At 36.4% G+C, this 27,683-nt stretch overlaps 2 long non-coding RNA genes across 3 annotated transcripts in view; one reads left to right on the top strand and one right to left on the bottom strand.

The window, feature by feature from the left end:
* Positions 1–335, bottom strand: part of LOC138817249 (uncharacterized) — an 84,981-nt gene extending 84,646 nt beyond the window's left edge. Inside the window, exon 1 of the long non-coding RNA XR_011368788.1 lies at positions 160–335. This is a non-coding gene — a long non-coding RNA (uncharacterized lncRNA). The remainder of the gene's footprint in view (positions 1–159) is intronic.
* LOC138817248 (uncharacterized) overlaps positions 1–27,683 on the top strand; it is a 46,450-nt gene that overhangs the window by 3,474 nt on the left and 15,293 nt on the right. Inside the window, exons 1-2 of one of the 2 annotated variants that reach the window (XR_011368786.1) lie at positions 3,511–3,611; positions 5,972–6,127. This is a non-coding gene — a long non-coding RNA (uncharacterized lncRNA). Of the gene's footprint in view, positions 1–3,510; positions 3,612–5,971; positions 6,128–27,683 lie in introns of those variants that run through there. The other variant, XR_011368787.1, reaches the window with a different exon arrangement.

The raw sequence follows: 27,683 nt of genomic DNA on the forward strand, positions 1-27,683 counted from the left end.
CACCATAAAACTGGAAGTGGCACTGTGGCTCAAGTGGTAGAGTGCAAGCCTTGAGCAAATAACTCAAGGACAGCACCCAAGCCCTGAGTTCAAACCCTATGACTGACAAAAGAAAAACAAAAAAGAAAAGAAAGAAACCAGTCATTATTTTCTACCAACCTTCTTTCCATTTTGCCGAAATGTCTGCAGATATATAGCTTAAATCCACTCAATGGTTTTCTAATGCCTTCAGTGGCTGAGCAGTGGGAGTTGCAGATCAGTTTTCTGGGTTAGGCTGGGTGTCCAGTCTCCAGTAGTGAACTGCTGGATAGACATAGATGTCACCTGTACAAACTTGAACCAATCCATGACCTCAGGCTGAGTAGCAAGGAACTCAGAACCTGGCACATATTCCATTGTCTTCTGAATGCTTCTTTTGTCACAATCATTTCAGCTGTGGCCTGCTCTTCTTTTAGAATAACGTCAGGATCTCAGTATAAGTAGAACTCAGGCACGGATGTGTGCGTGGGAGATGATACCACACACCACAGGTGTGCAGAACTTCCCCAGCCAGCATCCACCTCAGATATGCAAATGTGAACTCCCTGTTCTGCACAGGATGACATTGTCCACGTGCTTTTGTGAGCTACTGGGAGTTAGCCATGTGATCAAGTCTCCATCAGAAAACTCTGGAAAGCCAGCTCATTGGATATGGTGAAAGTTCATAGAAATGTAAACATTTAAGACAAAAGTCAACAGGGCATGGTAGCTCACATTTATCATCCTAAACACTTAGGAAGAAGAGATTGAGAGGACTGTGGTTTGAGGCCAGTTCATTCAAAATGTTAAGTGAGACCTAGTTTCACAAAACAACTGTGGCATGATGGTTCAATTCTATAGTAACTACTACACAGACATAGATAGGAGGATCATAGTCCAAGACAGGCTAGACAATAATTGCAAAACTCTGTCTAAAAGATAAACATAAAAAGTGTTGAAAGCAGAACCACTCACTGTGCCAGAACTGTTGCCTAGCAAATACAAAGCCCTGAGTTTAAAATTTCAGTCCTACCAATTAAATGGATGATAGTTAGGTAGCTAATTAGATAGAATCAACTTATCAGAATGTATTGCAAGAGTCAGACAGATTATATTTTGGCAAAAGCTTTTATTTACCAGGAAGATATTTTATACATTTATACACAACTTGCAAACTAAGCCTGAGATAATTTTTTAACATATAAAAGTATATAGATAAGCCAAAAACAATCTAGTAGTATATTAGAAAATATCCACACACTGCTCTAAGACATTGATAAAGTAGTCAAGTGAAAAGTCTATAGAAATTTAAATGACAGAATTATAAGTTTAATATATAATTGGAAATATTTAAAATGTTGTTCCTATAATAAATATAAAATTTATGAAAATTAAAGATATTAGGTCATGAAAACCTCCACTCTCAACAACTTAGTCTTTCAGACCACATGAACTAACTTCAATACAATTGTCCAAAGACAAATTTTATACAAATGAACGGTGGCAAGGTTTATTTAAGCAAAGAATGAGAAGAGCTCCAGAGGGCTTCACACAGCAGTATGAACAATGAGTTCTTACACCCAATAGGGAAACAAAGTAGAGAAGTCACCTGCCTGGCTGGAACCAGACATCTGCTTTATTTGGGCATGGTAAGATGAGTTATGTATCTATTTGTAAATGATCTAGTCTAATCAAATGGCTGCCTATGATTGCTTAAAGCCTGACTATTTGTAATTGGCTGAGACCAGACTGCTAGAAAAAGATAACCCATAACTTAGGTTTGGCTTCATTTATACACAGCTTAGGTTGTATAGGTACTGAAAACATGGAAACAAAATGAGACAAATGGCTTCTTGCTTATTTTTCTTGCTTATTTTTCTAGCTTATGTTAGGAATTAATAACAAAACATTAGCTAAAAGAAAGGAATATAAAGCTGGGTGCTGGTGCTTCATGCCTATAATCCTAGCTACTCAGGAGGCTTAGATCTGAGGATTGAGGTTCAAAGCTAGAACAGGCAGGAAAGGCCATGAGACTCTTTTTGTTACTTTTTTTTTTTTTTTGCTTAGGTGGTGCTGAGGAATCGAACCCAGGGCCTCATGCATGTAAGGCAAGTGCTCTACCACTGAGCCACCTTCCCAGCCCCATGAGACTCTTTTATCTCCAATTAACCACCAGAAAACCAGAAGTGGTGCTGTGGCTCAGCTGGTAGAGCTGAAGAGCCTAGAGCTGAATAGCTGAGGGTCAGCACCCAGGCTCAGAGTTCAAGCCTCATGACAAACCAAAAACAAAAACAAAAAAAACAAAACCAGGAATATAAAGTGAGAGGTGAAGATTAAGTTACCTAAGATCCTGTACTTCCACTGAAGGGACTGGCCTCCTTCAACACTGTATGGACAATGTCTCAGGTTTAGCATGTAATAGGTGAAGCAGAAGCTTAGACAATGGTGCTTCCAGGGTGGGCAGATGCTCCAGGCCCCATGAGTTGCTGACAAGAGAAGGCTGGGGCCAAGATTGTGCCACATCTAATTTGTATTGTATGGGAACTTATTATAAGAGAGGTGATGTTTCCTTAAAAGTGACTAGTTTTAAGAACCCTCTGACCATGATGTGGGCCACTATCCTGGACACTGGTTAGTCTTCTGTGCATTTTCCCAGCATGCAACGGGGGTAGATTTACTATGCATAGAATTTTCTAAGCAGGATTTGTGTTTGCACACTAGGTCTGTTGCCCTTGACACAGTTTCATAGAACAAAAGACACAGATGGAGGGAATACAATTGGCCAAGCCTCATTGAAAAAAAAAAATAAGTTGGCATTTCTATTCAAGGTTGACATGCTCTGCACCTGTCCTCAGGATATTCTTCTTCTGAAAACCTGAAGGACTCTGGACTGTGCTGTTATATTCCAGTGAGTTGGTGCCATGTGAGAGGATCCTGTGCACCAAGGAGTAGCCTCAGAGGCAATCAGACCTGGGAAAAGCTTCTCACCGTCCCTTCCCTTGATCTTCAAAGAACTGACTTTCTGGTGTGAAAGTCACAAAATGTCACTCTGTGTAAATAACTAGACTATGCTTTTTGGGTTGGTATTAAGGTTTCTGACATTTCTGAGCTATTGAAAGAAAAAAAAATCAAAGATGTATGTGCCACTGTCATCTTATTTCCTTTGTAGAAAATGCTAATTCAGGCCCTTGGGTGGAGGGAAATACCTTAGTGATTAGCAGGATATTTTGAATTTTAGTCATTTGCTTTGTTGTTGTTGATTACTAAGCCAATGTGTAGGGAGAGTTTTATTCTCCCTTGCTCCTTTTATTAAAATTCAAATTTCATCTTCCCCCCCCCCGTCGCAAAATGTACAGAGATTAATCTTGTGAGATGAGAGATTTAGCATAATGAAACTGAGATTAGTATAGTACTTTTGACAATTTTAAAAGAATCTCTTAAAAAAAAGTTCTTCAGGAGCATAAATTTCAAGCATGTGCTTTTTAGCCAACAGGAAAAGATATGCATATGTACAGCACACATATTTAATGAGGTATCATAATGTATGATGTTCTGCCTTAGAAAACCAGTAAATCTTCATTTCCACTGCACAGGTAAATTAGAAGTTTATTTTGTTAAAACTGGTATCTTTTAAATTTATGTTTGTTTATTTGGCATAATGTTGTCATAAAATAGATCCTTATCTTGATCTGAAATGTACATTTCTTTTTCAGTACTTGCCTTTGAGCAATGCACCATATGGAGAAGTAGAAAAACACAGCTTTGCTGATTATTTACATTCTTATAGATGGAAATCCCTTCAGGGATTCCATAAAAGTCACACAAAACATTGGGCCCCCTAAAGTCAGCAGTACATGTTCACCTATCAGATAAACATCATTTGGGGCACATCAATCTTACTTTCTTTAAATATTATTGTGTAGTCAGGTGTGGGCATTCATACCTATAACCCCAGCTACTCAAGAAGTGGAGATGAAGAAGATTGTGGTCAAAGCCAGTGTGGTCAAAAAGTTATTAAGAATTCATGTCAACCAATATCGAAGTGTGGTGGTATATGTTGTTCATCCTAGCTATGAAGATAGAATAATAGGGAGATCTTAGTTTAGGCCAGCCTGAGCATAAAGATGAGATTCTGGCCTCAAAAATAACTAAAGCAAAAAAGACTGAGGGGTAGGGGGCAGATTTTATAGTTACCCAGACCTATCAATGGTCCTTGCTGTATTACAGCAAGCAATAATCTTGCAGTGTGTTAAATTGCTGAGAATATAGAGATGTTTGTTACTGCAGCTTAATTTAGACTAACCTAATACAATATCTAGTCTACAGGAGGGAAAAACACTTCTACTAATAAAGACTTATATTTAATGACCCATTTTACTGACATTGTGTTACCAGAGTTCAAGTAACAAAGATTGCGGCTGACAATGAATCTATTTTTCCCTCCAGTCATTCAGCCTGAAAATCTTGGGATTATGAGTGATTCTTCAGTGTAATGATCTGTTGAACATCTTTGGATGTCAGACGTGGGGATCTGATAAGCTGAGAAAAGGGACCTGTGGTTCTTATGCCTGAGAACAGATATGTGGGACAAGAAATGTCATTGGGTGTCTCTTCCCACTATTTTTTAATGAAAGATTGGACTAGGATATCTTAAAGTTAATTTTTAGCTCCAGTGTTTTAGGGTTTTTTGTTATGGCTCTCAAATGAGGATTGATTTGGTTGTGCATTCCATTTTTTAATAGCCCATGTTGTGAGTTCATGTTCTAGGCTTTTGCTCCTTATATACCCAATACATATGTAGCTTTTCATCTTAAACCACTTACATGCACTCAAAAGTCTTTAAATATCTTCTACTCTATAGACCAACTGTTAACGCAGTTCAATTTCTAGAGCAGAATTTTTTAAAAAATTAAAAATTTATCTTTAATTACTTCTACAAAGAGGTTTCAACATGTCAGTTTGTGAATATAATATATCTTGATGAATGTCACTCCTTCATCGTTTTCCTCCATCTCTTCCAACCTCACCCATTCTTTCTAGTTGCTGACTTTAATACTAGTTCAGAAACCATGGCTTGGGACAGAAATAATAAATACCTGTCATGTTTCCTAGCATGTGTTCAAGTGAGCCATCTGTATCAGTAACCAATGATAGTATCTTTACTTTTTGATAATACTTCACAGTCATTTTCAAAATTAAGTAATAGGAATTTACTGCTTGTGAATCGGAGATTTCAACTTTTATATTACAATGCTTGGTTATTCTTGATCAAATGAATAGAATCAAACTTTAGGGTTTCAAGTCCTTTATAATCAAGCTCCATGGTCTCTTTTCAAATAACACAGTTTTGCAGTAGGTTTCATTTTCCATAGGGAGTTAGTTATGGAATTTATCTTCTCACTTGTATGCTTCTTTCCTTCAGTTAGAATCACTTCTATCTTTTTGAAGTGATTCATCTTCCTCCCTCACATCCTCAGATTTTTACAGCACTCATTTTCTTTTTACTACATGTCAATACTCCTGATGCTTCCCACTTCTGTAAAACAATTTATTGAGGCTCATCCCTTCTGAACCCCATCATGAGTACAGCCCTATCTCTAGAGTTTGTTGACAGATATATTTATATGCATTTTGCATATAGTTAATAATGATGTAGGTAACATTTTCCAAATAAAGGAGCATTTTATTAATTATAGTGACATCCAGTTATTGAAAATGTCAGAGAACCTCTCCATAAGCTGCATTTTTATGTCTGCTGACAGTATTTGTGCCCATAGGAAATACACTTTGAAAGAAGTCTATTACGTACCACTAATTCAAGACCCTGGTGAGAACACACTTTATTAAGAAGCTCCTGATGTTTTTCTTTTCTTTTTTTTGATGTTTGTCTTTTCTGATGGCCTATATTTCTTTAGGATAAGAACTATCTCCTCCTATTTTTTCTATTTCTTAGTATCTTCCCCATCTTCCTGATACCATTTCCATCTATAACTTCTGAATAAACAGGAAGAGATAGAGGGGGAAAAAACCCTTACTCTGACAAGAGCTGTTGCCAGAACACTGCCTTCCAAATACTTTCCACAAATAAGAGAGATACATAAAGAGAAAGGTAAGCCATAATATTATATTTATTATCTCAGTGCTTCTCGATTGTGGTCTGTGGGCTGCTGCTGATCTGTCGATAGATGACGAATAAAGAATTGATGTCTACCTTCACAATGAATTTTCTGCATTTAACTAATTCTAGCTTTAAATTGTAAAGTGTGGCTTCCTGTCCAAGAAAAATGAATAACTGCTGCTATTCCCCAGGAACAGATAATACGTTGTGTTCAGAATCAAGTTTCCATAGACAAATGCTGGCATTCAGACGTTACCAGCTGTATTTAGGGTATAGGAGGCAGAAAGCACATTGTACGGATATAATTTTATTGCTAGTGAGGCCATGTGGGGATTTGGTGTGCCTACATTTTCATTTAAATTACATTCACAAGTAATGCCATTATGAATGAAGTTATATCATTAAAAGTGTCAGATATTTTAGACTTCATTTCTATATGCCCTATTATATGAAGACCTGCAACTTGAAATCTCTCCAGATTAATCTAAGAGGAAAATACAGGCTCTCATTTTGAATACATCCCAGAAGGGATTAAGTGACCTGATTTCAAGAAAAAAGTAGAGCAGGCTATGCACTGACTAATTTGCCTCTTGGTAAAATAAAAGTGACAAACAACAATTTTATTCATAATAGAAGTTTCCCCCAAAGCAGACTTTTCTGCTAACTCTGGAATATTTTATTTGTAAAATATTTTGAATGTATCTCATGTCATGGGCCTCTGTTTGTGAATTCAGGTTTTCTCCTTGTAGAAACATAAAATTCAGCATGTATTTTAATGTAACATTAAAGATTTGTAGAAGTCATAGGAAACATATCACAAAAAGCACAAGATTTTATTGGAAAATAAGTACTCAGAATCTCAACTTTGAGGAAAAACAAAAAAATACTTATCTAGTTAATATTATTGGCAGATTTGTATTTAATATTCATTCCAGGTGTTTTATTGAACATACTTTGATTCAGTGATCCAACGAATTAATGGCAGATTTTTTCCTACTAACATAAAATTTTCAGTACAGTTTGCTTAGAAAATTTATTGACTGAAAAATAATAGATGCTCAGTGTTGTCTCTTCTTTATAGCTCTCTGATGTGGGATATCTTCAATGTACCAGTGCAAAAATATTGGGATGCCCGATGGTTTAGTTCTAGTATAGCAAGTCAAGTCTGATACTAAGATGTTAAGGTTTAAGGGGAGATCCTTGTAATTATCTGATCTGCAAAACACTACCTCTTCCCTCAGATTTTCTTTCAGATAGACATTTATAACATTAAGTGGCTGCTTGAAACTTGCCATCATGCTTTAAAAAGTCAGAAGAAAAGGAGAAGGGGAATGAGAACACAAGATAAAACAACAGACTGAAATAGGGCCTCTGGCTCATATCTTAGTCTGAAACATTATTTTTAAATGTGTTAAGAAATTGTCTAGCCCTGGTTATTGAGGGCGGGCTAATAGGGTCTGACAGCCTGACACAAATCTGCATTGATCACTATGTAAAGTTTTCAAGCATTTTCTGAATTTTTCCTAATTATGCTATTGCATATTTTAAAAGTGATCATGATTTAAGGATTGGATTGCAGCTATACCTAATCACAATACCAGTCAGCATCTTTCTTATATTTTAAGATCAAGCAGGAATCTCTAATATGACATTTGATATCACATTGGAATTAGATGCCACAGTGAAAAGGCAGAGAAGCTGAGAGGCTAGGGAATGAAATCCAAGTGCTTCACAGGTTCACTTACTGTGTCTTGTCACTGGCACTGAAATGCTTTGAAATTGATCCCTAGGAGAAGACAAATTCTGAGTGTGACAATGAGGTTTCAGTAATAGGGAGAGACAGAAACCATGGCTGCAGTCCATGGAATGTGAAATCTCACTCAGCCAACATTGCTTAGACATTTCATAAGAGTAATATGCTATTGGACTCAGAATGTTGTCACACATGTAGAACTGCTGGGGAAGCACATCTCTCCATGCTTTTTCATGCTGTATAGGTCAACAGAATTAAATAACTTATATTTAAAGTTGAAAAAACACAGAAAAAATATATTTCTAACTTAATGCTGCTGCTTTCCAAGTATATTTCTTTACCTGGGGTTTTGACCACACCCTGCCCCAAATCTTGTATTTGTCTCTCCTAAGTAAAAGCCTCACTCCAATTTCTTTGTTTTATTGTTATTGGGGATAATTGTTCAAATGGAAGAATTTTTTTCTTAACTGACATGGATATCTTTTATTTTATTTTTCATCTTTCTTGCCTGCTTTTGGAGAATGATTCCTTGAAATCACTAGTAAAACTGAGTTCATTTTGAAATATGGATAGTGGATCTAAATAATGCCAACTTGTCCTCATGGCCATGTTGGCAATTTAACACACGATGGGGAAATTTCACCCAGTTCCAAGAACTTTAGAGGTGATATAGAACTTTCTTTGATCTGCAGCTGTGTTATGGTTTGTTAAGCACTATAAAGGTGATATTCTTTGAATTGCAGGTTTGACATTAGTTGTTTAGCTCCAGGAAAGTTTTGCTTCAGAGAATACTTGACCTTAGTTTTCCTTGATTGTTCCCCCTAGATAGCGTGCTTCAGTAAAACACGCTTTGCTAGTCCCCATACCATGTGGCATCTACCGTGTTTTTTTGCCTTTATACACTTTATAATAACTTCATTCAGGGCTGCAGGTTCATTGGGACACTAGTCTGCTTGCAGTCACCAGCTTTCTTTCTTTTCTTTCTTTCTTTCTTTCTTTCTTTCTTTCTTTCTTTCTTTCTTTCTTTCTTTCTTTCTTTCTTTCTTTCTTTCTTTCCTTCCTCTCTCTGTCTCTCTGTCGTCTCTGTCTCTGTCTCTGTCTCTCTCTCTCTCTCTCTCTCTCTCTCTCTCTCCCTCCTTTTTTTGGTTGGTAATGGGGCCTGAACTCTGGGCCTGGGTACTGTTCCTCAGCTCTTCAGTTCAACGCTAGTGCTCTACCACTTGAGCCACAGCACCACTTCCATCTTTTTCTGCTTATGTAGTGCTGAGGAATCAAACCCAAGGCCTCATGCACACAAGGCAAGCGCTCTACCACTGAGCCACCTTCCCAGACCAGTCGCTGGTTTTCTAATAAAGATTCTAGACCTCTCAAAATGAGGCTTCTCCCTATTGGTGGATCGAGTTCCCATATAACAATTTCATCTTTCATTTTAGAGATCTTGAACCAAATATGTATTTTATTTTCTATTCCTTGACATAAATTTTACATGGAGACACCCAAGATCTTCAGCTAGATGTGAGAGTACAAGAACTAAAGCAGCCACTTCTGGGTTCCCAGTTTCTAAGGCTAAAAACGTGTGCAAGTTCTATGAGAAAGTGTTTGCTTCTCTCTCTGGAATGAGATCTTTATAAAAATCTCCTATGCACAATGGAACTTACACGTATGCATTGGGGTTGAGCATCAAATCTGGACAGGTTTATGAGTAGATAATGTTTTCTTTGTCTGATGTACAAAACTTCCCTTCTTGTGGCTCCTTCTCACATTACCCCCACATAATGCAGCCTTTTTCCTACATTCCTCATGAAAATCAGCAAATATTGATCCTAAAAAATCTATTTCTATTTTCCTACTCTAGGGATGATGTAAAGACTTATTCAGAAGTATTTCTTGTAGGAGCAAAACTGGCTTAAAAGCCATGAAGAAGGAAAAGAAGAGAGTATGTCATTCGAGGTGTTCATTACGGACAGGGGGAGATGGCTGTGTGGATGTCTCATGCTTTGTTCTCTTTTGAGTCAGTTAGCTCTTCTATCTTTGAGCTACTGCCCTTCTGGGAGAAATTGTTACCAGCACTAGATAAAAGAAATAACATTCTATTCTGTATACAAAATAGCATACATTTCTACAATTACTGCTCCCATCAGCCCATTGAAATAGTGTTTTTCACTGAACATCCAATGTAGGCTAAACTCTCTGTAGAGCCTTTTACATATATTGTTTGCTTAAACCGGATTAAAGCTTTTCCCCGCCTCGTACTGAGGCATGAACTCAGGCCCTGGATATTAACCCTTAGCATTTAAACTCAGGTCTGTCATCTACAACTTGAGCCACAGCTCTACTTCTAGATTTTTGATCTCAAGGACAGTTTTACCTAGGCTGTACTTTTTTTTAAAATAGTAATTCATTTATAAAGCTTTAGTGAAAGCCAGGCACTGGTGGCTCATGCTTGTAAGTATAGCTACTCAGGAGGCTGAGTTTTGAGGATCAAGGTTCAAAGCCAGCCCGGGAAGAAAAGTCTGTGAGACTCTTATCTCCAATAAACCACTAGAAAACCGGAAGTGGCGCTGTAGCTCAAGCAGTAGAGCACTCACCTTGAGCTGAAGAGCTGAGGGACAGCTCCCAGGCCCAGAGTTCAAGCCCCAAAACTAACAAAAAATTTAAAAGTACTGTTATTTATTGAGTCTTTCCTGGAAGAAAATAAGTTCCTCTTTATTGTCTTAACACTCAAATCACTCTATGGAATACTTATTACTAATAACCAGGCTTTTCAGGTGAGGAAACTCGCTCAAAGCAGTTAGCCTTCAGAGCAGCTACAAATACAACTCTGGGTCTATTTAGTTTTTTTTTTTTTTTTAGGATTAAAGGATAGCCAATGGCTATATATGTGGACAATGGTTAATCTGATAAGGAAACCAGGTTGGCCTAACTAATGGCAATGCTATTTTGGTTACACTGAGTGAACCTGAGAGTATGTGGCTGAGATAAATGCTTCTTTTTTTCATTTCTTTTTGATTTTTCTAATTTCTCAGTCCTTTTCTGTCAGTGAATGATTACTTTAAAAAATAAAAAAATGAAATTTCAAAGGAAAGAAGGAAGAAACATGGAAAAAAGTAGTTCTGCAATCAAAATAAGAAAATCATTAGAATATAACGAACAAAACATTAGGAATTTAGATAAAGAATGATCAATAATAACAATCTATGAAGGATGAAGTGGAAGCCATGGCAACAAATATGATAGAATTTTCAGACTTCCAATGTTTCTATGATGTATATCTCATGATTCTCATTTCATACAAATAACAAAGAAACAAAGATTTCAGTATTCAACTACAATCAGACTTCTAGTAGGATTAGAGTTTGATCTTTCCTCAGACGATCTCATATAATTTCTTCCAAATTTTCTCTCTAGATCCAGGTACCAAACCTCTTTGATAGAAAGGAAGGCAATGCCAGGAAAGAATAATGCTGGTCTAGACACTGGCTAGCTCAAATTCAGTAATGTATTTTTCCTCTCGGCCTACGTGGGGAGGAAGTCAGGCCCTGGAGACAGTTGACAGCTCAGAAATTTTCAGCTGCCAAAAGAACAGAAGGGAGAGCTCAAAATCCACTGTCTTTGCCAGCCAGGACCACTTCAAACAGAGCTAACCAGATCATCTTAATGCTGTTAGTTCATGGGAAAGCTGCCAAAATGGAAATAGAAAATTTTGGTGATATGATATAACAAACAATAACATAATATTCTATTTCAGAAGAGACATGGGATATTGTTTTATTTTTAAGTTTACCAGGGATATCTGGCCTTTAACTTCTGATAAATGTTCCTTTGTAGATTGAATTTCTAACAGGTTCTTGTATCGATTGCTTTTATTTACTCTGGACTAACGAGTGTCTCCTCTTTAAAAGCTTGGGATAATAACTACATCTTAGGAAAGAATAAAAACCGACCAAAACTTTAAAAAATAAAGAAAAACACATCAGAAAACATAAATAAAAGCAAGCACAAAAAGCAGCATCAATAGAGAATAAAAAAACATGAAAGGATTTCATTAAGATAAGGGGAATCTGATGAATATTAGTGGCTCATACCTGTAATCCTTGCTACCTAGAAGACTGAGATCAGAAGGATCACAATTCAAAGGTAGCTCAGGCACACAAGACAACTTCTCAACCAACAACTGAGTGTAGTATCATATGTCTCAGCTATGTAGGAGGCTAAGATCAGGAAAATCATGGTCCCAAGCTAGCCTGGGTAGAAAAGTCTATAAGACTTCTATCTCAGTGGAAGAAACTGGGTATAGTGGCATGCTATTGTCATCCCAAGTATGATGGTCAACATAAAACAAATGCTAAATGTAAATCAGTCTAGGTATGCACTGGAGAAAAAAGCAAGACCGTAAATTAAAATAACCAGTGTGAAAAAGGACTAGTGCCATGGATACTAAGTTGGAGGCCTGTACAGCAAGTATAATGTCCTGAGTTCAAATCCTAGTATGAACAAAAAGAAAAAATTAGATAAGTGGAATCTGTTAAAACTATTGATAATATTGATTAAAAGAATAGCTTCCAATGAAAATAGTGTTCTAATGATAGATTAAAAATAAAGTAAAAATACAAGTAATACATTTAAAAATTGAATGATTTTAATATACTAATCAGTTTTTCTCAGACAAGTAGACAAAATAGTAAATATGAATAAAGGGAATGTAAATTAATTTATGGATGGAATTGAATTAATGGATATTGATCATTTACTCTAAAGCTAAATATATGTATATATATATGCATATATGTTCTTCATAAACATATACCAAATTATTTACAAGAAAATATTTGAAAAAGATCTTAGTACATTTCAAAAAGTAAAAAAGTAAAGGATGAATTCTTGAACAGAATGTAAGTAAAAATTTAAAAATGGGCACAAAAATGATCATTAAAAACCTATGCAATTTTATAAATCAAGGAAAATGAAAGTTAAAAACTCTATAACTCTTTAGAAAATATATCTATTGAACTTAATATTGCATATTCAAAGATACTCAAGGAAAATTCAATTTATTTCATTCATTGCATATTAAAATGAAGCCAAATGCAGAAGTTATTCAATTTAAAAATTATTTTTAAAATCCTAAGGAAAGTAGAATTAAAAATAGTAAGGATAGAATCAGAAACTTTAAAATGAGTTAAAATGCAAAAAAAATAGAGAATAGGAATACATAATAGGTTGTCCTGGAAAAAAAAATTGACATTTTGTGTAGAAAAATTTAATCAAGACTGATAATGAGAAATAATTTTATTGAAAAGGTAGTAAGAATACTTTCAAATCATAACAGAGCAATACAGTTTTGTTAATAAATTATAATAATCAGAAAGTTTGGATAATAAATTTGAGAATCTCAATGGGAAATATGACTGGTTAATTTAAATGACCAAAATGCTCTCAAAAGAAGTAAAAACCCTGAATAGATCAATGCATAAAATAAGCTGGAAGCAATAATATTGTGTACATGTTGAAAAATCTCAGCATAAAAATAGAGGGAATAATCTCCCATATACTCCTTCATCCTTGAGTCTAAAACCTTATTTTTCAAATTAGACAAAAAAACTATTGATAATGCAAATTGACTAAGTAGTGTTAAATCCAGGAATGGAAAAAAATTCCATATCAAAACACTGATTAATGTAATCTTACCTGTGTAAGGTAAGATTAAAAAGTGTAAAAGTGTAAAAAGGACAAAGCCATGAGTATATTTTGACATTTACAACCTTCTTTGATAAGTTTAATTTTTTTTAAAGCAATCATTTAGGCTAGGTTTCGAAGACTACTTCATTTAAAACAAATTTGAAATATTCCTATCAAACCAGAAACATTGGCAATCATCCCTCCTATAAGAAGCATGGATTGCCACTACAGAATCAGGGAACAGAAAAATGATACTGTTTCCTCTTGTTTCTGCCATGATTTACCTCTGTAAAAGACCTTTTGTTTCAAATATTTTTTATTATATTTAAGAGGAGTTGCTATTCATCAAAGCTGTTTACAAATACAGTGCATCCTGATCAATGTCAACCCTTTCAATGTTCTCACCCACCCCTCCCAACTTGCCCCTTCCTTAAGTTTTGTGTTTATCTTTGTTTGCCTTTTACAAAGCAGTTTATGTGTGTAATGTATCTTGATCTGTGTCATCACCTCATACCTTCGCCCTTTCTATGTGTTCTCAATTCTCACTTCTGTGATTCTGTGATATATACAATGAATTCTTGCTTGCACCCTCCCTCCTTCCCCCTTCTTTCTTCTATCCCTCTCTCCTTGGTCCTACTTTACCTTCTTTCAGGTACCCCTTTCCTGGTACTTATTTTGTTAGACTTTGATTTAATCTTTTTAAAGATTTATACTATTTGTGCTTCCTGTAGAGTCTATTACACTACAATTAATTCATTTGTGACCCCTTATTTACCACCCAGTGTGTTTACTTTATATGCACATTCTAGCTACATGAAGGAAACCATCCATGCAACCTATATTTCTCTGGGTCTAGCTCATTTTGTTTAATATAATTTTTTCCAAGTCTTTCCATTTCCTTACAAGTGGTACAATATCATTTTTCTGAAGGATGAGTAGAATTCTTTTGTGTATAGATACCACATTTTCTTGATACATTTGTCCATTGAGGGGTAGCTGGTCGGATTCCATGTCTTGGCTAAGGTAAATAATGCTGCTGTGAACATGGTGCTGGTAGCTGTAATGTGGCCTTGTTTGTGGTGTATTGCTTAAGTGCCCAAGAAGAAAATAGCTTGGTCATAGAGAAGCTCTAGGTTTAGGTTTTTGAAGAACTTCCATGCTGCTTTCCAGACTGGTGGAATAAGCTTACATTCCCACCAACAGAGTTCTCTTTTGTCCACAACAAATCAAAGAAATGCAATTCCGTCAAACTTAAAAGTTTCTGCATGGAAAACACATAGTTACAAACTAAATAGAATGCCCACAGAATGGGTGAAATTTTTTACCTAATATCCAAAAGATACTTAGAACTCAAAAATTAACCCCAGAATAAACCCTTAATGAAACAGCAATGAATAAATAAATGGGCTCAAGACTTAGAGAGAGATTTCTCAGATGAAGTAAGTGTCCAATAAACACATGAAGAGATGTTCAACATCTGGAGCCATAAAGGAAATACAATTCAAAACAACATTGAGATTTTACCTCACTCAAGTTAGAATGGCCAATAACAAGAATATCAAGAAAACTAGCCATCACAAATGTTGGCCTGGATATGTAAAAAGTCTTTCTAATCAGTACAATCAAGACAGCAAACATGAATTGTTGGTAAACCATTGATGAAACAGGCATCCAATTTTTATGAGTTGTAGATCATTTGTTTGCTCATTTCAAAGATCTGAGAATATTACTGAATAAAGAATTAAATTTATCAAAGAACTAGTAACTTTCTTGGGTACAAAATCAATTGGTTAAAATCCATTTCTTTAAAAGGTTGGACAAATGGGATTGCATAAAGTTGCAGAGCTTCTGCAGGGCAAATGACATAGCTAGCAAGATCAATAGAAAGCCCACGGATTAGGAGAAGATCTTTACTAGCCATACAACGGACAAGGGTCTCATATCTAAAATATACTTGGAACTCAAAAAATTAAACCCCCCAACAACAAATCCTCAAAGAAACAACTGCCCAATAAATAAGTGGGCGAAAGACTTAAAGAGAAACTTCTCTGAAGAAGAAAGAAGGATGGCCAATAGACACATGAAGAAATGTTCAACATCCCTAGCCATAAAAGAAATGCAAATCAAAACAACATTGAGATATCACTTCACTCCAGTTAGAATGGCAAAAATCAAGAACTCTAACAACAACAGATGCTGGAGGGGATGTGGACAGAAAGGAACCTTACTTCATTGTTGGTGGGAATGTAAACTTGTTCAACCACTTTGGAAAGCAGTATGGAGGTTCCTCAAAAGACTTCACATAGAACTCCCCTATGACCCAGCAAATCCCACTTTTGGGCATTTACCCAAATATTTACAAACAAGACCACACTAAAGCTACCAGCACAACTATGTTTATTGCAGCATTATTTACTATAGCTAAGATATGGAACCAACCCAGATGACCTTCAGTAGATGAATGGATCAAGAAAATGTGGTATATATACACAATGGAATTCTATGCCTCCATCAGAAAGAATGACATTGCCCCATTTGTTAGGAAATGGAAAAACTTGGAAAAAATATTAAGTGAAGTAAGCCAGGCCCAAAGAAACATAGGTCCCATGGTTTCCCTTATTTGTAATATCTAGTATATGTATGAGTCAAGCGGAAAAGGTCAGATAATGTGATGTCAGGAAAATGAACCCTTAGATGTGTATTTTAATGTTTTTTTCTTTCATGCATGTGTTTCTAACGCATTTATAAGATTATCTCTTTGTTGCTTTGTATATCCCTCCCCCACAGTATAACCCCTGCTTTCACTATATTTGATGTCAGTATAACTTGTGGAGGAGATGGGGAAAAACCAGTTGTTTAAGGATACAGGTGGACCTGTTGCAACAATGAGAAATACAAGTTGTCATGTCGAAAATGAGCTTTACAACGTCGGTGCAGGGGGGGGGGAAGGGGGGGAAGGAGAAGGATTGGGATTGGGGGGGAGGGGGGAGGCTGGGAAGGGATGTGAAGGGTAAACAAAGGAGGAGGCTGCAATGCTTGGTAAGAAATGTACGCATTATCCTGCCCACATAATTGTAACTCCTCTGCACAGTATGTTCACAAATAAAATAAAATTAAATTTAAAAATCCATTTCTTTAATCTCAGAAAAAAATAGGGCATTAAATGAAAAAAATTCATCCAAAATATTATTTAAATGGAAACTACCTAGACATAGATGTTAAGCGAAATGAACCCTAAGATAGGGACACAAATATCTTTTTGCTTGCTATTGTTTCTAACATATTCATAATGTACTATATGATTTTTTGTTGCTTTGTATGTCCCTCCGCTCCCCCCCATGGTATAACCCCTGTTTTTATTGTATTTGATGTTGGTGCCCTGCATCTTGTATATACACTTCTCTAATTCCGGGAGGGGAAGGCAAAAAACAAGATGCTTAAATAAGGGTTCAGGTTGACCTATTGTAACAATGAGATGTACAAAACACTATGTTGAAAACAAACTTTATAACTTTGGCGGGGGATAGTTGTGGAGGTGGGAGGGAAGGGATGGTAGGGGGAAAACAAAGGAGGAGGAAACAATGCTCAATACGAAATGTACTCATTACCTTGCTCATGTAACTGTAACCCCTCTGTACAACATTTTTACAATAAAAAACATACACAAAAAAGAAATATACTCTATTTTTCAAATAAAAAGTAGGAAACCTAAGACTTGAATAAATGGAGATAAATCCAAGATTTAATAATCATAATGTTTTCAATCCTCAAAATATTCTTAGGCAATAATATCATTTCAAAATAATATCAAATCAGATTAGAATATGATTCACACACTGTGAGACCAAAAGAGGAAAGTGTATTACCCAAACACGTTTTCATATATATATATATATATATATATATATATATATATATATATATATATGGCATATACTGAAAGAAACTCCAAGGATATGGAAACAAAGGAGTTCACATTCACATTCACATTCATGGGAAGGTGGGGGAAGGCACAGAATCAGAGGAAAAAGTTTGAAAATTGCAGCAATGGAGCAAACTGGACATTGATGAAAGTGAACTATGCAACTGGTGGGTGGAGATGGCAGGGAGGGAATGGAACAGAATGAGGGAACAGATGACACTAAGTGAAAGGAAATGTACTTATTGCCTGATATACGTGAAGATAACATCACCGCATATCACCTCTAAAGCAACAATCAAGTAAATTAGAAAAAAAAAGCAGGAAAAAATCCTAAAATTGACTTAAAAGGAAGTAAAAGTATTAGAAATATATTTGGGAACAACTGAGTTTATTTATACAAATAGTCAAAATGAAGTTAAAAATTAAAAAAGGTGTTGTGTAGCCCTCAGGGTTTACAGACCAAATTAGTGATGTAAGAAAGAAATATCTAGAATAGGCTTTAAAGTATTGAAGGAATCAGGACTTTTTGATAGAGATTTAGATTGGCTCATTAAATTGGTAACCTGAATAGGAAATCAAAGTTCCTGTTTAAAATTAAATGGTATCTTGTTCCTCTTACATCCATTTTCTCACTATATATAAGTCAATATAGGTCATCAGAATAATAATTATAATTAGTATCATAATTAATATTTAATGCTTTTGTTGTATCAGGAATAACAAAAGTAAATGACATATATTTCATCATTTAATTAATTTAGGAACCTGGCATTTTTACTATGACTTAGAGGAAAAGTTACTGAGGTCTAGAAAGTCACAGTAAATTGTTTATATAACACATACTGATCGTGAGATCAGGACTTAAACTGAAACCTGTTATCACGGCCTGAGTCCTAAGATTTAAACTGAAATTTCAGATCTATACAGTGGACTTATTAATAATAATACCACTTTTCTTTAGGTAGTAAACATTTTATTTTCTTTTTTATACTAAAACATTCAAAACAAGTATGGAGTAAACTTTGCTTTTGTAAGTGTGTGTGTGTGTGTGTGTGTGTGTGTGTGTGTGTGTGTGTGTGTGTGTGTGTGTGTGTGTGTGTGTGTGTGTGTGTGTGTGTGTGTGTGTGTGTGTGTGTGTGTGTGTGCTGGTCCTGGGGCTTGGACTCAGGATCTGAGTTCTATTCTTATGCTTTTGTGCTCAAGGCTAGCACTCTACCACTTGAGCCATGGCTGCACTTGGCCTTCTGGTAATTAATTTTCTGGTAGTTAATTACTGTCTGCTCTGGCTTTGAACTATGATTCTCAGACCTCAGCCTCCTGAATAGCTAGGATTACAGGAGTCAGCCACCAACCCCTGGAACAAAAGGGCTTATAAATGGTGAATTCTTAAATGGTGAAACCTAGTAACATTTCTGTAGTGTAGTTCAGAATATCCTCCTAAACTGTAAAACTTGGTTCATTGGCTCTCTAGCATAAGGAGTTAATGCCTATTAGTTTTAAGTGATTACTCTGATTATCTTTATATGGCTTGTATTGAGAGGTACCATCATTGCTATAGTTCACTATAATTGATACTGTATTTTTTAAGATTTCAATGCAATTCTTTCTCTTCTTTTTCCTTCCTTCCTTCCTTCCTCCCTTCCTTTCTTTCTTTCCCTCCCTTCCTTTCTTTCTTTCTTTCCTTCCCTCACTCCCTCCCTCCCTTCCTTCGTTCCTTCCTTCGTTCCTTCCTTCGTTCCTTCCTTCCTTCCTTCCTTCCTTCCTTCCTTCCTTCCTTCCTTGCTTCCCTCTTTTGGGGGGGGGGGGGTCTGGTCGTGGAGCCTGAACTCTGGGACTGGGCACTGTCTCTCAGCTCTTCAGCTCAAGGCCAGTACTCTACCACTTGAGCCACAGTGCCACTTCTGGCTTTTTTCTTTTTTGCTTATGTGGTGCTGAGGAATTGAACCCAGGGCCTTAGGCATGCAAAGCAAGCACTCTACCACTTAGCCACCTTCCCAGCCCTTCCTTCCTTTCCTCTTTCTTTCCCGTTTCTTCCTTCTTTCCTTCTTTCTTTCTTTCCTTCTTTCCTTCTTTCCTTCCTTCCTTCTTTCCTTCCTTTCTTTTCCTTCTCTTTCTCTCTCTCTTTCTTTCCTTCTTCCTTCCTTCCTTCCTTCCTTCCTTCCTTCTTTCTTTCCTTCCTTCCTTCCTTTTTCATTCCCATTTTGCTGGTTATTTTGGTTATAGAGTCTTGAGGACTTTGTCTAGGATATCTTCAAACCTCTGTCTTCTGGATTTCAGCCTCCTGAGTAATTAGGACTATTAGTTTGATCCACTGGGTACCCTGCTTCTAACATCATAATTGGAATTCTCCTCTTTGGCAAATAATTTATATGAACTATATCAATCCTTTTAATATTGTTCCATGTTCACAGAGGATGAACTGAAGCTCAGACTTGATATAGGTCTTACTTACTCATGGTAGCATAGGCCATAAGGAATAGACCATGTAATGCCAGATTTGTCCAACTGTAGACTCTATATCCATTCTCCAATGATGTGTTCCATAGACATTTCCATTTGGGTCAGATGGAAATCTCAGGGTGTATAATGAGTATTTTACTACTTGGTTGGGTGCTGTTTAATTTGGATACATGTATAATTACTTTGTTCAATTAAAGAAAATTAATGGCTGGGTACCAGTGGCTCACCTCTGTATATACTAGCTACCCAGGATAAAGAAAGAGAAAATGTCAGTCTCATGCCAGACTGGGCAAAATGTTTACATGACACTATCACAACCAAAGGTTAGATTTAGTAGTATGTGTTTGCCATCCTAGGTATATCATTCCTACAGTGAGAAGTATAATGTGAAGAAAGCCATCCAAGCTAGCCTGGGAAAAAGGCAATATTGACTTCAAAAATAATCAGAGAATAAAGGACATGGATCTTCTCTAAAGTGGTAGAGACAGTCTTCAAGTCATACAACCCAGATACTATTTTTAGCACTTTACCTAGGACATTCATTCTGGCTCTATTTAAGACCATCACATTCCAGGGACAGAGATAGTTGTTAAAGTAGTCAAGCCAAGCCCTAGACTGAGATGCAGGAGAGCCAAGACATGTGCCCAGTTTTCTGAGTTAAACTCAGATTTGAATCTTCAGTTCAGCTTTTTGCAATTGGACATGACATCAAGGAGATGTATGCCATTCGTGCCTGCATTTTATCATAAATTTGTGTGCATAAAAACAAAAAAATCCCACAAAAATATGTATTTTATTTTCATAGATGTTCCCTGAAGGAAGCTACAAATCACTGACAAAGGTCGTATGTAAGGATAACTTTCTCCTGTGGCTAGGAGTTTGCTGTACTATTAGAAGTATATTAAGGGAAGCCATGTCCCCTTTCTTTCTTGTGCTGCTCTCTTCTATGTCAAAAAATATGAGAGTAGGCCCGGGGTCTTGTGAAGTGGCACTCGACTTATCCCTAGTTGACTCTATGTGTGTGTATGAGTGTGGGTGTGTGTCCATGTGACTCAGCCTTCCACCTCACCAGAGCAGCCCCCAACAAACCCACACACACTTTTGAGGTAAACACATGTTTGAACACAGTTCCTCTAGCTAGAGTTAGGGAAACGAAACAGAATTTTTGTTGTTGGTATAGCCAACCCCTTGGCAGAAAACTCCCATGTGCACCTGTTCAAAAGATCATGGTTGACTTTTAGTCTTCCAGCATTTGGCTGAAAATGAGTGCAGAATGATTCTTCATTTATTTTAACTGTTCAGTGAGCACTGAATTAAGTTTAATAGCCATGGTAAACATGCACTTGCACATATACCTTCCAATATGCAATTAAAAATGTCTTGTTGCATTCTAGCTAATAATAAACACATCATTTCAGCTTTTTTCTTCTTTCACACTATGAAACTATTTCAGGCCACTGAATTATGGCTTAATCATTAAATTTGGAACATTTTTTCAAGGAATATTAGAATACTTCATTTGTAAGTTGTTGCTGTTTGTGGTCAGAAGGAGAGTAACCAATCTGGTTTGGTGGTATATACTTGAAAGGTGGCAGAGACAGGAGAATTATGAGTTTGAGTTATTTAGACTCTATCTCAGAAAAAATACAAAAGGGGCTGGGGTATAGTTAAAATGCTATGCAATAGTAGATTAGACAAGTACATGAGTTGTGTCTGTGATGGTTTTTGAGAAATTCTGAAAAAAAGATATTTTTCCTACTCGTGTGATGCTCCCAGAATCACTGCTGATTGTTACCTGTGAGATTTCTGAGCCTTATGCTAAAGCTGGAACAAAGCTGAGGCTGATAATGACTTTGGTCAACTTTTGCCAACACTCTCAGTGAAGAAGAGTTTCACCCAGCCCTTACAACCATGGTTGGCAAAGATCTTCCCATTCATGCAAGATCTTGCCCAATCATGCAAATATATGCTGAAAAAATGATTTAAAATCCAGACCTCCAAATGCTGTGGCAAGAAGGTAGAGGGTTGAATTGGCTAGTATTTTGACAGAGAAGACAGAAGGGAAATAAAATTAAACTACTCTGTCAATATTCCATCCATTACTAGAGAAGACTTGATAAAAATATAGGTCCCCAGGTTTAGAGTTTTATCATGTGGAAGACTAACACATTGGTCTCGTTTAAATTTTAAATGTCTCTAAGCTTATCAGTGGAAAATTAATTTTCAGTAACTTGTGTAATGGATTCCACATGTAAGAGAGATAACACAGAGTTAGTTGATCTGAAAGTAAAGAATCTTCAGGCTCACAAACCTGAGTTATGTCTCACATGCCATGAAACAGATTTTTCTTTGGTGGTAATGGGGATCAAACTGAGGGCTTTATACTGGCTAAATAGTAGGTGCTTTATCACATAAGCTACTTCTCCATTTTTTTGTATTAATGATTTTTCAGATAGGATCTTTGCCCAGGACTGGCCTTAGACCACACATCTCCTACTCATAGAATTCTGTGTAGCTGGGGATATGGACATGTGCCACATTGAAACTGAGTTTGAGAGCCAATGTATTCAATTGAAATATGTAATTAAGTATACTTTTGTGGCCAGTAGGCAGCATCCAAGCCCATACGATGTATGAACTTTCACTTGTTCTATGGTGGGAATTGGTTTATACTCTCACTATATGGTTTATTTATATATTTGGTCTTCACCAAAAATATATAGCTAAGATGGTTCTAGTACGCAACTCAAGAAATAACATATCCATAGATGAGCAGCATGATTTTCTGCTATCCCTTCTAGATGGTAGAATGTAACTATAATTGGATTTTCTGCTACCCCTTCTAGACGGTAGAATGCAACTATAATTGGTTACTGAATCAGTTTCTTCTCTCTCCACTGTTAGATTTGCCGGTAGAGCAGGAGGAACCACACTCCAAGAGATATAAATGTTGACACAGAAAAGTAGAAATCGCAGTGCAGAATTAAGCTTCTAGAATTTCAAAACTCTCCCGCTCACTTTTCAGTACCTTAGTGAGCATCATTTAGAGTTGTAAAATGAATGTAACTGAAGGTCACATAGTGGCGATTTCATAATCTCTCTAGAGTAATGTTAGCCTATAAAATTAATTTATTTAGTGATTTGCCCTTGTTTCCGGCACAGGAATGATCATTCACTTGTGATGAAAGTATGTGAGTCTGAGTGTCTTACTAATTAAAAAGGTATCCAAATCTGGAAAAGCATAATAGAGCAAGGCTGCTTTCCATTTCCCCCCTCCTTGCAATCTGCTGAGGGTAAAGGTTAGAACAGATAATCCAAATATCTGCAATTAGATATAGTGGAGATTGCTGAAGCCCAGGGCAGCAGACAATAAAATAATAGTAGCTAAATATGTGTAATTTGGACTAATTCAGGGAAAGATGCCAAAAATAAATACAGAATGCCAAATTTAAAACAGGCTTCAAGGCCTTCTGAAAATAAATTGGAGAATCCCAGGGGAATGAGTAAGAAATGGAATGGAGTGGAAAGGAAGAATAGGACAGACCCCAGAAATGTGCTATTTGACATTGTCACAGCCACCAGGCAAAGACTTAAAAGACAAACAATTGAACATATTGTCTTTATTGTATCTATATATGGCTGCATCCTTGCTTCAGAGAGCTGGCCTGGAGCCAAAAACATCATGGATTCATGAAAGGAACTGGCCAACAACATGGTAGCTGTTCACTGAAACTACTATACAGTATGATGCACACTGTGTATGGAGAGGAGAGAGGTAGTTAAAGCTGATGGATGGTTCCTTGGGTAGACATTGTAGAACGTTAGTAGAAAGCTTTGTAAACTCAATTCACTATGCATGCCCTTAATTAGCCACTGTACAGTCCTAACCCATAACCTCAACTAAACACATTCCAGTAAATTCAATGTTAGAACAGAACTGTCCATTTCAAATTCTAGAAATAAAAACTCTTTCAACATGCAAATGAGGCGGAGATTTATTCCATATGAGTTGGAAAATAATTGAGAACAGGTCTGTACCACACACTGTCCTGGGCTAGAAGACACAGTTTGAAGCAGACAGAGGCATTAGTGACACTTATTTCCGGAAAGGGTGATCCAAACATCCTATGCAAAAGGCAGGTCAAGGCTTCTCATGGAATATTTACCACATGGCACAGACGGTCTCTTCAAATGAATTTCTTTAGATATGCTCAAAGAGATTACAGAGAAAAGAAGATCACATAGTAAGTTAGAGAACAAGAGGTAATGGCTAGAAAAGAGGTTGACTACATTCAAGATCAAAAAATAAAATTAATATTGACAGGCAAGAACAGAGTGGAACCAAGAGACTGGTCTTTCACAAGGCAGGGATGATGCTGGGTCACACTCTGGACCATGAAAGAAAGAGCCTTAGTGGGGTTTCCATAGGTTCTTTTGGAGAAGTGAGAATCTCTCAAGAGAATGGGTTAGGCAGTGTGGTGCTGTATTACCCAGGACCAACGTATTGAATGCACCTATGTGTTCACATGTGAAAATTCACTCAATAACTCATTTCCTTACAATTTACACATTAACATTTTTATTAGTACATATCAATCATACAAAATAAGGGGTCTCATTATGACATGATGATAGATACAAAAAATTATGCCCCTCATTACCTGAAAATTAACAAGTACAACTGTCTACTTGTCATCATTAGTTGATTTCCTGCAACTTAAAATACTTTTTCTGAAAGTTTATGTCTACAACTTCCTATTTGGTAAGCTTAGATGACTGGGAATTTTACACAATATGCTCTAAGAGTAAACAATTGCCTTTCTTTTTCCTTCCTATTTTTTATTATCCCTTGCCTCCCTTCACAGCACACATATGAACATAAAAGTTGTATTATGATATTTTAAATTTTTATTGTTTGCCAATAATTTTATTTCTCTGTTGTCATTATGTACATAACCCCAATATTTTAGCAATTTTTTTGCCAGTCCTGGGCTCGGATTTAGGGCCTGGGCACTGTTCCTGAGCTTCTTTTGCTCAAGACTAGCACTCTACCACTTGATCTATAGTGCCATTCCTGGCTTTTTCTGTTTGTGTGGTACTGAGGAATCAAATCCAAGGCTTCATGAATTCTAGGTAAGCAGTCTACCACTAAGCCACATTCCAACCCTTAATAAATATTACAGTGAGGTAAAAGATGAAAATGAAAAGGTGCATAATTGTTCGAAGTACATGACCTTCATATATGAAAATATTTGTTGAGCCTCTACTTTGGGTCAACTATGATCTTTCTATAGATGTAGATCAAAATAGGAGAAAATTCATGGCACTAGAGAATATAGATGAAGTCAAATAGAAGAGACTGACACATCACAGTATTAAGAAGGAAAGCTTTCTGAACAATAAAAAATAAAGGAAATATTTATAATCAGTGAAAGATTAAAACTAGAAACTTGCTGAAAGGATAAGATTCACTTTTCAGAGAGTATGACACCAAGAGGATATTTAGGAGAAGTTTCATCTGTAATAGAACTTTAAGTTCAATGTTTCCTATTGTTTTGGAAGATGGAGTTGCCATACAACATATAGAGGACACGTGTGACAGCCAGGAAACTATTGCCACATCCTTCAACCTTATCACATCTGTGTGAATGAACCCCAGCAGAATCTGCCTTCCTTGTCTAATAGTTTTCTTTTCTCCCTACATTTATTGGCTAGAAATGTAATAAATTAACTTCTCTTTACCTAGAGCAATCCTCAGTCAATGATAAGTCAGTTATATGGAAGGTATGTTTATGTGTATAAATGCTTTATTCCCTTGCTCCTTAATAGACAACTCTGAGATCTGTTATGAAACAGAATTTATACTCATAATGGTAACTAAATTGAAAAAACAACACCCTGTACTTTTTTCACTTTAATTTCTTACTTCCTTTCTCCCTATTTTGTGTTTCACTTTTTGAACTGATCTTCTTATATTCATATGTCATTTTGCTTCAGAAAGAGGAAGGCAAAATAAGCAAAACACAAACCAATATTTTACCAATTAGCACATGACCCATGACTGAAGACACAGTAATTGAGAGAAGTTGAGACAGACTATAACAGTGAGGATTTATTGGGAGAAAATAATTGGAAAGCAAACCTTCCTCTCTCCCCCGTGGGGGAGTTATGGGGAAAGTTAACTGAGGAGCTTGTGGAATCATAGTTGGAGACCCTGACATATGCCAATGAGTTTAAACTGTATTTGGGAGCACAAAGATTATGGCTGACTTCCAATTGTAGGAGAAAGGGAAACTAACTGTGACAAGGGGCATGCTGCAACAGGCATAAGAGAATGGTTATTCTAGGCCCAATCATGTGTCCTCAGGAGGTATTATAAGGTAGTTGGAATTGCAAAGGGACCATGACTTTCCCTTTTCTTGCATACATAACTTGGCAATGCATTTCTACACCTCCTGTCAAGGGATAAAGTCTGTTTCCTCAACCCTTACATCTGGATGAGCATTGTGACTTTCTTCAACCAATAAAATGATAGATATGATAATCTCCCAGTTTCAAGTCCATGTGTCAAGGGGCTTCACACACTTTGTCATTTTTTCCCCACTATCTCACTGACAGCTAGACTGATGGAAGATTTGAGACCACGTGGCTCAATTGCTCTAGAAACTCTCTAGAAATGTAAGACCTGACTTGCATGATCAGAATTATGAAGTGAATAAGTGTTTCTAAAAGCTACTAGTTTTCTATAAGTTACTATTAATTAATAGAGTGCAGTTTTAGTATTGACTATATCTGATTTGTTTCCATTTGGAAAATGTAACTGTTTTAACCTGTTAAGACTGACCTGAAGTAGGGGAGGGAAGGGATAGTAGTAGAAAAACAAAGGCAGGGGAACAATGCTCTACATGAAAAGTACTCATTCCTTTACTCACATAACTGTAACCCCTCTGATAGCATCTTTACAATAAAATTAAATAAAAAAAAGACTGACCTGAAAAGTATGTGATCTGCCTAAGATAGCATACAGCTTTGGGAAAATTAGGTATCTCAGAGCTAGAGTCTTAACCTCTACCAGTTATGCAAACTATTATGCATTTGGGGTTGAGAATCCTGACTAATCTCTCTTTCTGGTAAGATAATAAACTACCTGTGATGACTGATCTTAATGATCCACTTGCCTTGATTGAAAAGCACCTAGATGATTAATAAAGCACACCCCTGGATAAGGGAATATCCATCCATTCAATAGACTGGAACTTCAGATAGAACAAAGCCTGCATTTCAGGCATATTCCCCACACACACACCTTTCTTCCTCCATTTATTCTCTCCTCTTCCTCCCTCTTTTCTTAGCTGCCATGAGTTGAACAGTTCTGCTCCACCAGCCATTCTACCATGATGAACTAAAATTTGAGGTTCAAATACATCTTTCCAGCCTTTGTGTTATTCTCTCAGGCATTTGTCACAGCTATGGAAAACTTCACATTAATTCTATTCTGAATATGCCAAATGACTTTAATAATTAAAAACTGGTGGAAAACTTCCCCTTGCATAGCTAGTCAAAGCAATTCACTTTGTTTTTTATATAAAACTATTGCCTTTTGTAGAAACATTTTCTTAATAATCTGAAAAAAATTAAAGTCCTGTTTAAAAATATAAAATACAGGGGCTTAGAAGGTGGCTCAGTAGTGGAGTGCTTGCCTTGCATACATGAGGCCCTTGGTTTGATTTCTC

Source organism: Dipodomys merriami, unplaced genomic scaffold, assembly GCF_024711535.1.
Source record: "Dipodomys merriami isolate MVZ:Mamm:240054 unplaced genomic scaffold, mDipMer1.0.p SCAF_7, whole genome shotgun sequence".
Lineage (NCBI taxonomy): Eukaryota > Metazoa > Chordata > Mammalia > Rodentia > Heteromyidae > Dipodomys > Dipodomys merriami.